Source organism: Gracilinanus agilis, chromosome 1 (genome assembly GCF_016433145.1).
Source record: "Gracilinanus agilis isolate LMUSP501 chromosome 1, AgileGrace, whole genome shotgun sequence".
Lineage (NCBI taxonomy): Eukaryota > Metazoa > Chordata > Mammalia > Didelphimorphia > Didelphidae > Gracilinanus > Gracilinanus agilis.
Window position 1 is genome coordinate 367,563,789 of NC_058130.1, and position 14,486 is coordinate 367,578,274.

Below are 14,486 nucleotides of genomic sequence, written 5' to 3' on the forward strand. Positions count from 1 at the left end.
TTCAGTGTTTTCAATAGGAATGGATGCTGTATTTTGTCAAAGGCTTTTTCAGCATCTATTGAGATAATCATGTGATTTTTGTTTGTTAGACTGTTGATATGGTCAATTATGTGGATGGTTTTCCTAATGTTGAACCATCCTTGCATTCCTGGTATAAATCCCACCTGATCATGGTGGATGATCTTCTTAATTACTTGCTGGAGTCTCTTTGCTAATATTCTATTTAAGATTTTTGCATCTATGTTCATTAGGGAGATTGTTCTATAGTTTTCTTTCTCTGTTTTTGGTCTACCTGGCTTTGAGATAAGTACCATATTTGTGTCATAGAAGGAATTTGGTAGGACTCCTTCTTTGCTTATCATATCAAATAATTTGTATAGTATTGGAATTAGTTGCTCTTTGAATGTCTGATAGAATTCACTTGTGAATCCATCAGGTCCTGGTGATTTTTTCTTAGGGAGTTCTTTGATGGATTGTTCAATTTCTATTTCTGATGTGGGATTATTTAGGTATTCTATTTCTTCTGCTATTAATCTAGGCAGTTTATATTTTTGTAAATATTCATCCATATCTCCTAAATTGTTATATTTGTTGCCGTATAATTGGGCGAAATAGTTCTTAATGATTGCCTTGATTTCCCCTTCATTAGAGGTGAGGTCTCCCTTTTCTTCTTTAATACTGTCAATTTGGTTTTCTTCTTTCCTTTTTCTTATTAGATTGACCAGTACTTTGTCAATTTTATCTGTTTTTTTCAAAATACCAGCTTCTAGTCTTATTTATTAGTTCAATAGTTCTTTTCCTTTTGATTTTATTTATTTCTCCCTTAATTTTTGGTATTTCTAATTTAGTTTTCATCTGGGGATTTTTAATTTGCTTGCTTTCTAATTTTTTGAGTTGCATACCCAATTCATTAATTTCTGCCCTCCTTAATTTGTTAATATATGCACTCAAGGATATAAATTTCCCCCTGAGAACTGCCTTGGCTGCATCCCACAGAGTTTGGTAGGATGTCTCATCATTGTCATTCTCTTCAATGAAATTGTCGATTGTTTCTATGATTTCTTCTTTGACAAATTGATTTTGGAGTATCATATTGTTTGATTTCCAATTGGTTTTTGATTTGCCTGTCCAGGTGCCCTTACTATTTATTATTTTTATTGCATTATGATCTGAGAAGGTTACATTTATTATATCTGCTCTTTTGCATTTGTTTGCAGTGATTCTATGCCCTATTACATGGTCAATCTTTGTGAATGGACCATGTTCAGCAGAAAAGAAGGTGTTTTCCTTTTTCTCCCTATTTATTTTTCTCCACATGTCAATTAAGTCTAATTTTTCTAGGACTTCATTCACCTCTCTTACCTCTTTCTTATTTTTTTTGGTTTAATTTCTCTAGATCTGACAGAGGAATATTTAGATCTCCCACTATTATGGTTTTACTAACCATTTCCTTCTTGAGCTCTGCCAGTTTCTCCTTTATGAATTTGGATGCTATGCCACTTGGTGCATACATATTGAGCAGTGTTATTTCCTCATTGTTTATACTACCTTTAATCAGGATGTAATGACCTTCCCTGCCTTTTTTAATCATATCTATTTTTCTTTGGCTTTGTCAGAAATCATAATAGCCACTCCTGCCTTCTTTTTCTCATTTGACGCCCAAAAGATTTTGATCAAGCCCTGAACCTTAAACTTGTGTATGTCCACCCGCATCATATGTGTTTCTTGTAGACAACATATGGTAGGATTTTGATTTCTAATCCACTCTGCTATTTGCTTCTGTTTTATGAGCAAGTTCATCCCATTCACATTCAGAGTTATAACTTAAGTTGTGCATTCGCTGACATTTTCGTATCCTCCTCTATTCCTACCCCTTCTCCTTAAACTATTTCCTTTTAAACCAGTGGTTTGCTATTGAGACTCTATCCCTTATCCCCTCCCTTGACTAACTTCCCTTTCTAACCCCTCCCTTATTATTCCCCTCTTTTTGTTTTTAAAGACCTAATGAATTCCCTCCCCCTTCTTCTCCCCTCCCTTTTTTTGACCTCCCCACTCCCCTGTTCCCCTTGGTTTATCCCTTCTGACTTTCTCAGTAGGGTTAGATAAGAGTTTTATATCCCAATGGATAGTATAGCTACTCTTCCCTATCTGGGTTGATTACACTGAGAGTAAGGTTTAAATATTACCTCTTAATGCTCTCTTCCTCTCCTTCTTATAATAGTATTTGTCCCCTCTCCTTCCCATGACCTCTTTGTGTGTAATATAATATCCTATTTTTCTTATTTACTCAAGTTTCTCTTGGTGTCCCCTACTATTCACCCCCCTCTTTCCCACCCCGCCATGTTATCTTAGACCATTTAGTATTCTGTCCTCTCCCTATGAATTATTCTTCTGATTGCTATAATAGTGAATAGAGTTCACTACAGATAATTATACATAGTATTTCTTCACATAGGAATGCAAATAATTAGATCTTATTGAAGCCCTTAAAGAGGCAAATTTAAAAAATTATGAGTTTTCTTTCTTTCCCCTCTGTTTCTTATTTACCTTTTCATGTTTCTCTTGATTTTTGTGGTTGGGTATCAAACTTTCCATTTAGCCCTGGTCTTTTCTGTGCAAATACTTGGAAATCTTTGATTTTGTTGAATGCTCATACTTTCCCCTAGAAGTATATAGTCAATTTTGATGGGTAGTTGATCCGTGGTTGCAGGCCCAGCTCTCTTGCCTTTCTGAATATCATATTCCAAGCCTTGAGGTCTTTTAGCGTGGAGGCTGCCAGATCCTGTGTGATCCTGATTGGTGCTCCTTGATATTTGAATTGTCTCTTTCTGGCTTCTTGTAAGATTTTTTTCTTTTACTTGGAAGCTCTTAAATTTAGCAATTATATTTCTGGGCATTGTGTTTTCTAAGGCGAGTGTGGAGGGTGATCTATGGATCCTTTCAATTTCTATATTGCCCTCTTGTCGTAGGAATTCAGGGCAATTTTTCTGAATAATTTCTTTTAGTATGGAGTCCAGGTTTCTATTAATTTCTGGTTTTTCTGGAAGTCCAATGATTCTCAAATTGTCTCTTCTAGACCGGTTTTCTTGGTCTGTCACTTTCTCATTGAGATATTTCATGTTTCCTTCTATTTTTTCAGTCTTTTGACTTTGTTTTATTTTTTCTTGTTGTCTTGAGAGATCATTAGCTTCTACTTGCTCAATTCTATCCTTTAGGGACTGGTTTTCGGCAATAATCTTTTGATTTTTGGCTATGATGTTTTGGTTTTTGGCTATGATCTTTTGGTTTTCCTTTTCAATCTGGTCATTTCTGGTGTTCACTTTGCTTATGAGTTCATTTGATTTCTGAACCTCACTTTCCAATTGCAAAATTCTGCCTTTTAAACTGTTATTTTCTTGCCTGATTTCCTTTTGGGCTATTTCCCATTTCTCTAACCAAATCTTTTCCATCTTTCTCGTCATCTCAGTTTTGAAGTTTTTTAGAGCTTTTGACCAGTTTTCATTATTATTTTGGGAGGGTCCGGATGCTTGTTTGTTCTCCCCCTCTATTTTCTCGGTTGTCTGGATTTTCTCTTTGTAAAAGTTGCCTTGTGTTAAAGATTTCTTTTTCTTATTAATCTTTCTCGTCTGAGCTTCCTGATTCTGGGTAGCCATTGTTATCCCAGCATCTTCTCAGCTTTATCCTCGCGCTCAGGGTCTGTCTGCAGTCTTTTGGGTACTGAGGTCTGAGTTCTGGTTTTTCTCAAGGTCAAGCCCCCTCGTGGACCCCTTGCTTGGTCCTCTGCTGGAGGCTCCTTTACAAGTCTCAGGGAGCTGCTTCCACAGTTGTATACCTATCTGCCTGCGTCCGCGCTCAAAGTCCGTGGGCTTTCTTAAGCTTTTTTGGGTCCTAAATCTTGCTGCTCTCAGGAACAGGCCCTGGAGCTACCAATGACTCAATGGGTGCCCCAAACTTGTTCTATTTCTTTTTAGCTGGCTTCAGCGCTATAGGTGGTGTGTGTGGAGCGGATGGGGGGGGGTTGCTCAGCCCGTGATTTAGTGAGAGCTGTTTCACCCCTTTATAGCATGGAAATGTCCCAATTCCATGTACCTTCCACACTGTGCCCTGTTGTGGGGTCCCTCCGTTCTACTGGGTTTGTTTTTATGTCTCCTTGAGGAGTCTTATATGTTTCGGTCAGGAGAGGATAAGAGCTGCTTTTTACTCTGCCACCATCTTAACCCGGAAGTCTTGGTTCTAAGTTTTTTGAGGTTCACAGCAACCTTGTTAAAGTTGTTAATTATTTCAGCTAAATTTTTAGGTGATTTCCTAAGGTTCTTTAAATATACCATTATATCATATACAAAGAGTTATTGTTTCCCCCATTGTCTATTTTTATTCTTTCATTTTTCTAGCCTTTTTGTTACTTTAGCTATGTTTCTAGTATAATATTTAATAATGGGCTGATAATGGACCTCCTGACTTCCCCCTAATCTTAGAGGAAGGTTTCAAGTTTATTCCCATTAGAAATAGTGATTGCTCTTGGCTTTAGACAGATATCACCTATGATTTTAATAAAAAAATCCAGTGATTCCTTTGCTTTATAGTATTTTTAATAGGAATAGATTTATTTTATCTAAGGGCTTTTGGGGACTTATTAAGCTAATCATATGAATTTTATTGTTTTTGGTACTGATAAGGTAATTTATGATAAGGTAAATTTTTTTAATATTGAATAATTCTTGGAATTTTGACATAAATTCCACCTAACTTTGGTATAAAACTTAACTGTCACCTGTTGATAGTTTATCCTCTTTTGTTTTATGAACCATTGCAGAAATCTCCTTGCTAGGTTTTTATTTAAATCAATTTATTTAAATTCTTGCATCTGTATTAATTAGAGTGATTAAGTTTTCTTTTTCTACTTTCTACTTTCCTCTTTTAGGTATCAAAACCATATTTTTGTCATGAAAGGAATTTGGTACTATGCCCTTCTTTACCTACTTTTCTCAAATAGTTTATATAGTACAGTGATTAATTGTTCCTTAAATATTTGGTAGAATTCATTTCTAAATCCATCTGGTCCTGGCGCTCTTTTCTCAGGGAGTTCATTGATATATTGTTCAATTTATTTTTTTCTAATAAAGAGTATTCTATTTTTTCTATTTACCTAGTCTGTTTACATATTATAAACATTCATTAATTTCAATTAGAGTGTCAGTTTTTCTGGCATATAATTGGACAAAGTAACTCCTAGTAATTTTTTAAATTCATTTTCATTGGTGGTAAGTTAATGCTTTTTACTTTTGATACTGGTAAATTTTCTTTACTTCTTCCTTGTAAAAATTACCTTAATCATATTTTGTTTTATTTTATTTTTATTTTTATATTGAAAGTATAATTTTATAATACTAGCTTTTAAATTTGTTTAAATTCAAATTTCAATGTTTAAATTTTAATTTAACTAGCTCCTTTAATTTTAAGGGTTTTCATATTTTGGTGTTTAATTTTTTATTAGCCCTTAACTTCCATCTTATAATTGGCATGGGATCCGGGGTTTCCTTGGGACATCCCAAACTTCAAAAGTGTCTCAGGTCAAAAAGAATGCAGGAAATTCCTTTTCTTCCTTGTATTCTTGTAGTGCTCAGGAAAAGCTGACCATGAGCACCAGAGTCCCATGATAAGGAAAGACCCCTGAGAGAAACATTCCCCTTGGACTGTCCCCTAGATTTTGTGATAAACACATTTATTTACTCTGTTAAGCATTGACTTGTATGTAAGACATTAATCACCCCCTGAACTATTTGAATCACTTTTTATGTCTTTCAAGACAGAAAACATCACTCCACTCTTGGTCAGGTGGAAAACATCATGCTACTTCTGATTACATAGTAACATCATTCCATCTCCTCAACTCTGGTCATGTAACACCTGTTGTCTAAAGAGTATAAGAAATTCAGAATCCATCTCCTCTGGGAGGCAGTGTTACTCTAAGATCTGTCTCCTGGCCATTCAACTTGCATTCAAATGAATAAATGTCTCTTTTATTTTTAAGCTAATTATTTGAGTCTGTCATTCCTTACAAGAATACCTGTCTTAGGGCCATGGTTTCACTTCCAAGTTCTCCCACAACAGAATCAGTACTATATATTGTTTCCAAGGCAGAAGAGTGAGTGTTAAGGGATAGGCAATGGAGATTAAGTGACTTTCTCTGTGTTATATATCCAAGAATATCTAAGGTCACATTTGAACCTAGGTCTTCCCATCTCCAGGCTTGGCTCTCTGCCTACTGAGTCACCTAGTTGCCCCTTTAATTGGGAATTGACTTGTTATTTTTCTAGTTATTTTTTAGTTGCAATCCCAATTTACTAATCTGCTCTTTCTCTTTTTTATTGATGTACATGTTTAGAGATACATTCCTCTAAGTACTGCTGTAATTGCATCCCACAAATTCTGAAATGTTATCTCATTGTTCTCATTCTTTTTTTTTTTCTTTAATTAAAACCCATACCTTCTGTCTTAGAGTCAATACTGTGTATTGTCTCCAAGACAGAAGAGTGATAAGGGTAGGCAATGGGGGTCAAGTGACTTGCCCAGGGTCACACAGCTGGGAAGCGTCTAAGGCCAGATTTGAACCTAGGACCGTCTGTCTCTAGACCTGGCTCTCAATCCACTGAGCTACCCAGCTGCCCCCTGTTCTCATTCTTTTAAGTGAAATAATTGATTCTATGATCTATTCTTTTCCTATTCATTCTTTAAGACTACTTTCTTATTTCTAACAAAATTTTAATCTATGTTTCCATGGTGGTTATTAAATATATTTTATTGCATTATTATCTAAAAAGATATATTTGATATTTATGCTTTTTTAAAATTTGATGGTGAGGTTTCATGTCCTAATACATAGTAAATTTTTGTGAAGATGACACATACAGCTGAGGAAAAGTAAATCTTTTCTATTCCCATCCAATTTTCTCTAGAGTTTGAGTGCATCTAACTTTTCTAAGATCCTATTTATCTCCTAAATATCTTTCTCATTTTTTTATAGATTAGATTAGATTGATCTAGCTCTGTGAGATAAAATTGATGCCCTTCACTAGTTTAGTTTTGCTCCCTATTTCCTTCTATAATTCATTTAATTTTTCCTTTAAGAATATAAATGCTATATATTATATACATGTACATATATATGAATATAAATGCTTATATATAAGAATATAAAAACATTTGGTGCATATATGTGTGGTATTGATACTACTTCAGAGTCTATGATTACTTTTAGCAAGATACAGTGTCTGCTTGTCTTTTAAAATTTTTTCTTTGTCCAAAATCATGATTGCTACCCAAGGCTTTTGCTGGAAGCATAACAAATTCTGCTCTAGCCCCTTATTTGAACTCTGTGCACATCTTTCTCTTTTAAGTGTGTCTCTTCCAAAAAAACATATTATTGGATTTTGGTTACTAAGCCATTCTGTTATTTGCTTTTGTTTTATGGGTGAGTTCATACTTTTCTCATTCACATTTATGATTACTCACTGTGCATTTCCCTCCATCCTAGTTTTATCTGTTTATGCTTCTTTTTCTTTTTATACTATTCTTTTCTAAAATCTGTAGATTTTTTTAACTCTTACCTTCCGTATATTGGTTCCAAGGCAGAAGAGTGGTAAGGGCTAGGCATTGGGAGTTATGTCACTTGTCCAGGGTCACACAGCTAGGAAGTGTCTGTGTCCATATTTCAACCCAGGATCTCCCATCTCTGGGCATTGCTCTCAATTCATTGAGCCACCCAGCTACCCCCTAAAATCTGTTTTGCTTTTGACCACTGCCCTATTTTATCAGCTTTCCCTTTTAATTCACTTCCTTAATCATATGCCTTTCATCTCCTACTTTCCTGTTGGGTAAGATAGATTTCTATTAATTAAATATGCATATATATGCATATATGTATGTATGTATATTCTTCCTTTAACCAATTTAGACTTGAATGAGTTTTACATATTGCCTGTCCTTTTGCCTCCATTTTCTCATTCACTGCAAAAACTCTTCCTTGTGTACCTTTTTTTATGTGAGATAATTTTCCTCACTCTCCCTTTCTCATCTTCTTCCAAGTCATCTGTCTTTCTTGCTTTTCCATTTTTTATATCATCCCAACATAATCAAGTTAATTTTGTGCCTTCTTTATATGTAGAATCTGTGTAACTACCCTAATAATTATTAAGTTTTTTTAAAAAGTCACATGCATCATCTTTCTATATACAAAAGTAAAGAATTTAAACTTACTAAGTCCTTATAATTTCTATTTCATTTTTTTCCTTTTCATGATTCTCTTGAGTCTGTCATTTGAAAGTCAGATTTTCTATTCAGCTCTAGTCTTTTTATCAGAATAGAAAAAATATCCTCTATTACATTATATATATATATGCATATATATATATTTCCTTTGAAAGTTTATACTCCATTTTGGTGGGAGAGCTTTTCTTGGTTGTAATTCCAGCTCTTTTGCCTTCCAGAATATCATATTACAAGTGCTTTATTCCTTTACTTGGTACCTATTAAATATTTTGTTATTCTGACTGTGGCTACATAATATTTAAATATTTTTTTTCTTCTACTTGAAGAAAAAAATTTTTTAACTTGCAAGTTCTGGAGTTAGGCTGTAATTTTCTTAGGGTTTTCATTTTGAGATCTCTTTGAGGTGGTAAATGATAGATTCTTTCAATTTATATATTACATTTTTGTTCTAGAATATTGGAGAACCTTTCCTTGATGAATTCTAGAAATACTAAGGTTTTTTAAAATTATCTCTCCTTGTTCTATTTTCTAGGTCAATTTTTCTGTGATGAGATAGTTCATATTTTCTTCTATTTTTTCATTCTTTTGACTTCATTTTATTGTTTCTTGATATCACAAAATAGTTAGCTTCCTCTTGCTCATTTATATTTTGCTTAATGAATTATTTTTTCAGTGTGTTTTTGTAACTCTTCTGCCATTTGGTCAATTCTGGTTTATATGTTACTTTCTTCATAACTTTTTTTCTGCCTCTTTTATCAACCTGTTAATTGCATTTTCATAATTTTCTTCCTTTGTTCTTGTTTCCTTATATATTTTCCCTTTATCTCTCCTGTTTTTGAAAATATGTTTGTTTTTTTAGGCCTTCCAGGAATTCTTGTTCACCTTGTATCTAATTGTTTTTTTTTCCTTTGAGGTTTTATTTGTAGATCTTCTGAATTTATTGTCTTCTTCTGAGTTCATATATTGATTTTTCCCATCAACAGAGTAACTTTTTATTATTAGGTTCTTTAATTGTTGTTAATTCATTCTTAAGCCCCATTTATTGATTTGGAACTTTATTTTAAAATTTGACTCTGCTCCTGGTTTTGCATGGGGAGGAAACTATCTCTAACAAGATTTTTTTTCACTATTGGTTTTGGAGCCATTTCTGGAGGTTTGAGAGTTATTCATGCTTTCAAGGTAGTCTGAAGTGAAAAGAGGTATAGTTACTGCTCTCCTGGTCTGCACCTTTTCCCTGGAAGAGGGATTACAATTAATACTGCTCCACAGGGAACCTTCTCCCTTGGGACCAGATCTTGATTCTTTGTGACTAGAAGTGTTACTGCTCCTGAGATTTCTTATTTCACTGAGACCATGAGATTCAATTTGAGATGCTATTTTTAAGTTGTTTTGAGAGGAATGTTGGGAGAGCACCACTGAGTACTATCTTTTCTCCATCATCCTGGTTCTATACTCCAAAGTCCTTGAGGAATCTTAAATTGAAGAATTTTGTTGTAAAGTATATACTATATCTATATATCTATATGCACATATATGTTATTTAAGTATGTATTGTATTTATAGAGTTTTCTCATAAGAAGATCGATTCATATTTGATAGCACACAATCATTTTTTCCTTCTTTACTATTCAAAAGAAAGACATCATAGGAACAAAGAGCTGGAAGGTTATTTAGAGTTTTAAGATTATTTATTATCATATTATTTTAGAAATGAGGATACTGAAATCTAGGAAGGCTAAGCAAAATGGAAAATACCCACTCTAGAAAATTATTTCACAAACTAAGAAGTTATAAAAATTATTTACACTTGCATTTGACTATATACAGATACGTTACTATATATTGCCTATTTTTAGTGAGAAAATGTATTTTGACATTAATCTCAGAGTCAGAAGAGCAGGGTTCAAGTCCATGATTGACATCAACTGACTGTCTATGTCTGTTGCTAAATCACTTTCCTCTGAAGCTTTTAAATAAAATCTGGACACTCATATCAGAATTTCTTGCTTCGTAATATTGTCAAGAGTAAAGTCTTTTGAAAATGTGACATTGTTACAGATATTTGAATGGACTCATTTCCTCTAAGTGCAAAATGCACTGATACTGTGAAGGTGCAGTGGTTTTACACTGCAGAGCCTACCTCCACTGATACATACTGTAATTCTTCTTCATTGCTTCATGCTGAATGTGTATAATTTAGACTTTTGCACAATTTTCCAAGGAGGAGTTGCCCAGTATAATGGAGGGAAGATCATCTGAGAGAACTCCCATGTCCTAACAGATTGGAGCAGCTTTGAGGTTGAACTTAGCAATGATCTGATTGGTATTTGAGGTCTAAAGATCCTGGATATTAAGTAATAGTATTTGACTGTGACAAATAATGGATTTTAAAAAGATAAAATTTCAGGATGTCATTTTAAAAATTAGATTTCTTCTTTTTAGCTCACTTCTGACTGAAATCCATGCCAGGAAACTGATCTAGAAACAAGCATCAAAGATAGGGCAGACTATTTATTTTCTCTTCAGAAAAATCCATCATTCACTGGACACCATATGAAGCATCTGAATAAAGGTAATGCATGAGCCAGTTGAATACAATGAATTCTTATTTCTCCAAACATCTGCATCTGCATAATGTTTAATGCAAGATGTCTTGAAATTTGCCTGAAAGGCTTTTCAGTCTCCAGGTTAGTGGGGAGAAAGCCCCATGGCGACACATTTAAAAAAACTAGGAAGAGATTGAGAAACCAAATCCCATCTTCCAGTGTTGGAGGATAAAGTAAATAGGATTGTATCCCTTCACAGTAATAGTAGTTAATATGCAGATAGAGCACTTCTAGAGAATTAGTTTGGCTCTGGTTCAGCTCCTAGCAATATCAATATTAAATTTCCACTTAAGTCTCCAGTACAGATGAATAAGTAGGGGATTAACATATTTCCAAATTCATTTCTATTATTTATCTTGATGGCTGGTTTCCTGCATTGAAAACAAAAACTTACTAAATTAGTCCACAGAAAAATTATTTTTACCATAAAATGGGGAAATGAAACATTTTTGTACTCACAAAGGCCTTTTTCTCGAAATATTTGGTAGTCTTATAACAGAATAAATGGGAAATGATTACTTTCCCCACGATTTTAACATGGTTTATATTTCAAATAGGTCCTCCCCCAAAACATCTTTGGTTCCAACATGAGCCTGAGCATTAGACCAAGAGTTATTTTCTCAAAAAGCCAGAGTTACACATTAATGAAGTTAAGCATTTTAAATGAATAGATTTATGGCTTTCATATGACACTGGAAAATTAATTGCATTTGTCCATCTTTATTTTTTTTTTCCTCTTTCGCATTGCTAACCAGGTATAAACAGCAATGCTTGGCTGCTATCATATAATGTTCCCTATAGTGATTTCTATTGTGCTTGCATTTCATCCATCATTTTACTCTTGAAATTTGGCACAATATACATAAAATTAGAATATCTACCCCTGGTATTATAGATGCTGCCAGACAGCACCACTGATATAAAAAAAAAAGGCTCTTTGCAGACCACCCTTCAACCATCACAATGACAAAATAATTGTAGGACCCGCAAGATTAGTCAAACTGCATGGGAACAGGACACTCAGTTTGTGACAGAAGCAAGTATGCTATTAAGGAAGTAGCCAAGTAGGGGCATGCTGTTCTGACACTTTTCTTGTTGCCGATGAATATAGAATGACTTCTTTGAGTGAATGTCAGGGCATGGTGATTAGCATAATTAGAACATACACTTATGCCACAGTTGTAACTGTATAAAGTTCCAGTGAGTAAAGATTAGGAACAACTGGAAATAGGTTCCTAGGGACTACAGGCATCCCCTAGAGAAAAGGCAGAGATTAGGTAGTGGTTAAGAACACACACCTGGATGCAGCACCACCGGAGTCCACAAGTCCAATTGGCCTGGAATGGAACTGTTTGCTGCATTCCATGAGATGGGAAAGGTCTTCAGAATAAAAAAAATTAGCTCATTGGCCTCATGCAGATCTATTCTTTTCCCAAGCATCTGAATTTTGTCCTTCATGTTTTAAGAGGAAGCCAGATAACCATTTTTCCCTCTCCATGAAAATTTTCACTAAGTGCGGAAGCATCTAACAATAACTTGAATTTTCAAATCACACAAATTACTGTAGGTTAAATTAATGAGGCATTTTATGTGCTGGTCCCCGTCGTGCCTTTTTCAATTTCTCCATGATCTTTTAAAAGTGAATTGTTGGCAGATCATAGAATCATTGATCTAGAGCTGGAAGGGACCTTAGAGGTCCTCTAATCCAATCCACTCATTTTACAATGGGGACAAAGAAGCTCAAGGAAGTTGAATGGCATCTTGAATGTCACATACGTAATAAATATCAAAGGTGAAGTTTGAACCCATGAAATCCTTTCTACTCATGGTTAGGAAACTAAAAAATCCTCATATACAGCTTAATTGAAGAATATATGCCATCTTATAGCTTCTGTTTTGCTTGTTTATGAGGAAAATTATCCCCACCCTGTTTGATGCAGCAGACGAAAGCCTGAATTTCTGGGATCAACTCCAGCATCTATGAAGTAAGTCCCCTGGTGTCAGCTTGAACATCAGCATTGATGATGTAGGGAGGAGAGAGTTAAATTCAAAAAGGGGAATTCAGGAAGGAAATCAGACTCTCTACCTTCTGACTTTGGACTGCTTGGGGGGTCATTCTGCTGCCAGGTAAATGGAGAAGACATATTTTGGGTAAACTTTCTTTAAGAGCAATCTACCTCCAGCTTCTCACTATCATCTCTCACCTTTCTTTTCTATTAATAAAATATTAAAAATCTATGGCCAGACTCCCCATTTTTTAATCTTAATACTTCTAACCTTGACAAAAATCAAGTCTATTTGGAAATCATTAAAAAGGCAAAATTTGACACCTTGTTGGTATACTATGTTAATTTTATAGTAGATAATGAGATACATTTGGAGTCAGAAAAACCTGGCTGCAAATCTTACCCCAAATATTTAATATTTTTGTGAGTATAGTGTCACTTAAACCAACATATAATCTATATGTACATATACACATATCATTAGATCATTTATTAGATAAATTTGGAGTCTGGAAAATCTAACTTCAAATCTTGCCTCAGATGCTTAACATCTGTGAGACTGAGTCTGAGACTGATAAGTCACTTCAACCCTTAGAAGTCTCAGTTTCCTCATATGGAGTCTCAAGCAATGAAGCACCAAATTACAAGATTATTGTGGGAGCCAAGAGAGAAATGTGAGTTATTATCACTATTACTATTTTATTACTGCCAGTACTGAAACTACTACTATTAATTATAACACCAAAAAATAATTTTACATGAGGAGTGATTTTTTTTCCAGAAATGTCTTGATCATGTGTTTTATGCTACTTTTAATTACAGCAACCAAAAAAGAAAGTGTGGCATATATTTTGCATACAGATCTTAGTGTCAGAAAGACCTGTTTAAGTTCTGACAAATACTGATTTTGTGATCTGAGGCAAGTCTCTCAATCTCTTAGTATCTCAGATAACTTCTTATGAACATAAAGTTTGTAGGAGTTGTTAATTTTCAACAAGGAAAAGAGTTTCCACTTAGAAAATTTTCCACATCCATGAAATCCTAGCTCTGGTACAACAAATAAACAATAATTACAAATATCTACCTGTGAAGAATTAATATAGATATAAAGGTAGATGAATACTATTTTATGCTCCTAAATTATTTCTATCTGTCTGTCTTTCTATCTATTTATCTATCTATCTCCTTCCCTCCTACCTATCTATCTGTCTTTCTACCTGTATATGGATGTGTGTGCATGATTGTATACCTACAACTATGCAGATGTATAAGCAAAACCATACACACAAACACATAAATTTGGAGTTAGGAAAACCTAGAAATCTCACTTGACTATTACAACAGTCTTATAAGTAGGAATTTCATTGTTTGATTATCCATGTGAGAAAATTAAGGCATAAATCATCTGTTAAATACATACCTTTTCACTCACTCTGTAGCAGACACTGTGTTAAGTGCTGGAGATACACACACACACACACACACACACACACACACACACACAAATCAAAAGATAATCCTTGCCGTTGAGGAGCTCTCTCCATCTTATGAAGAACTCAAAGACTTTATCAACAACTACTAATGACATATCCCCCTCCCTAAATCT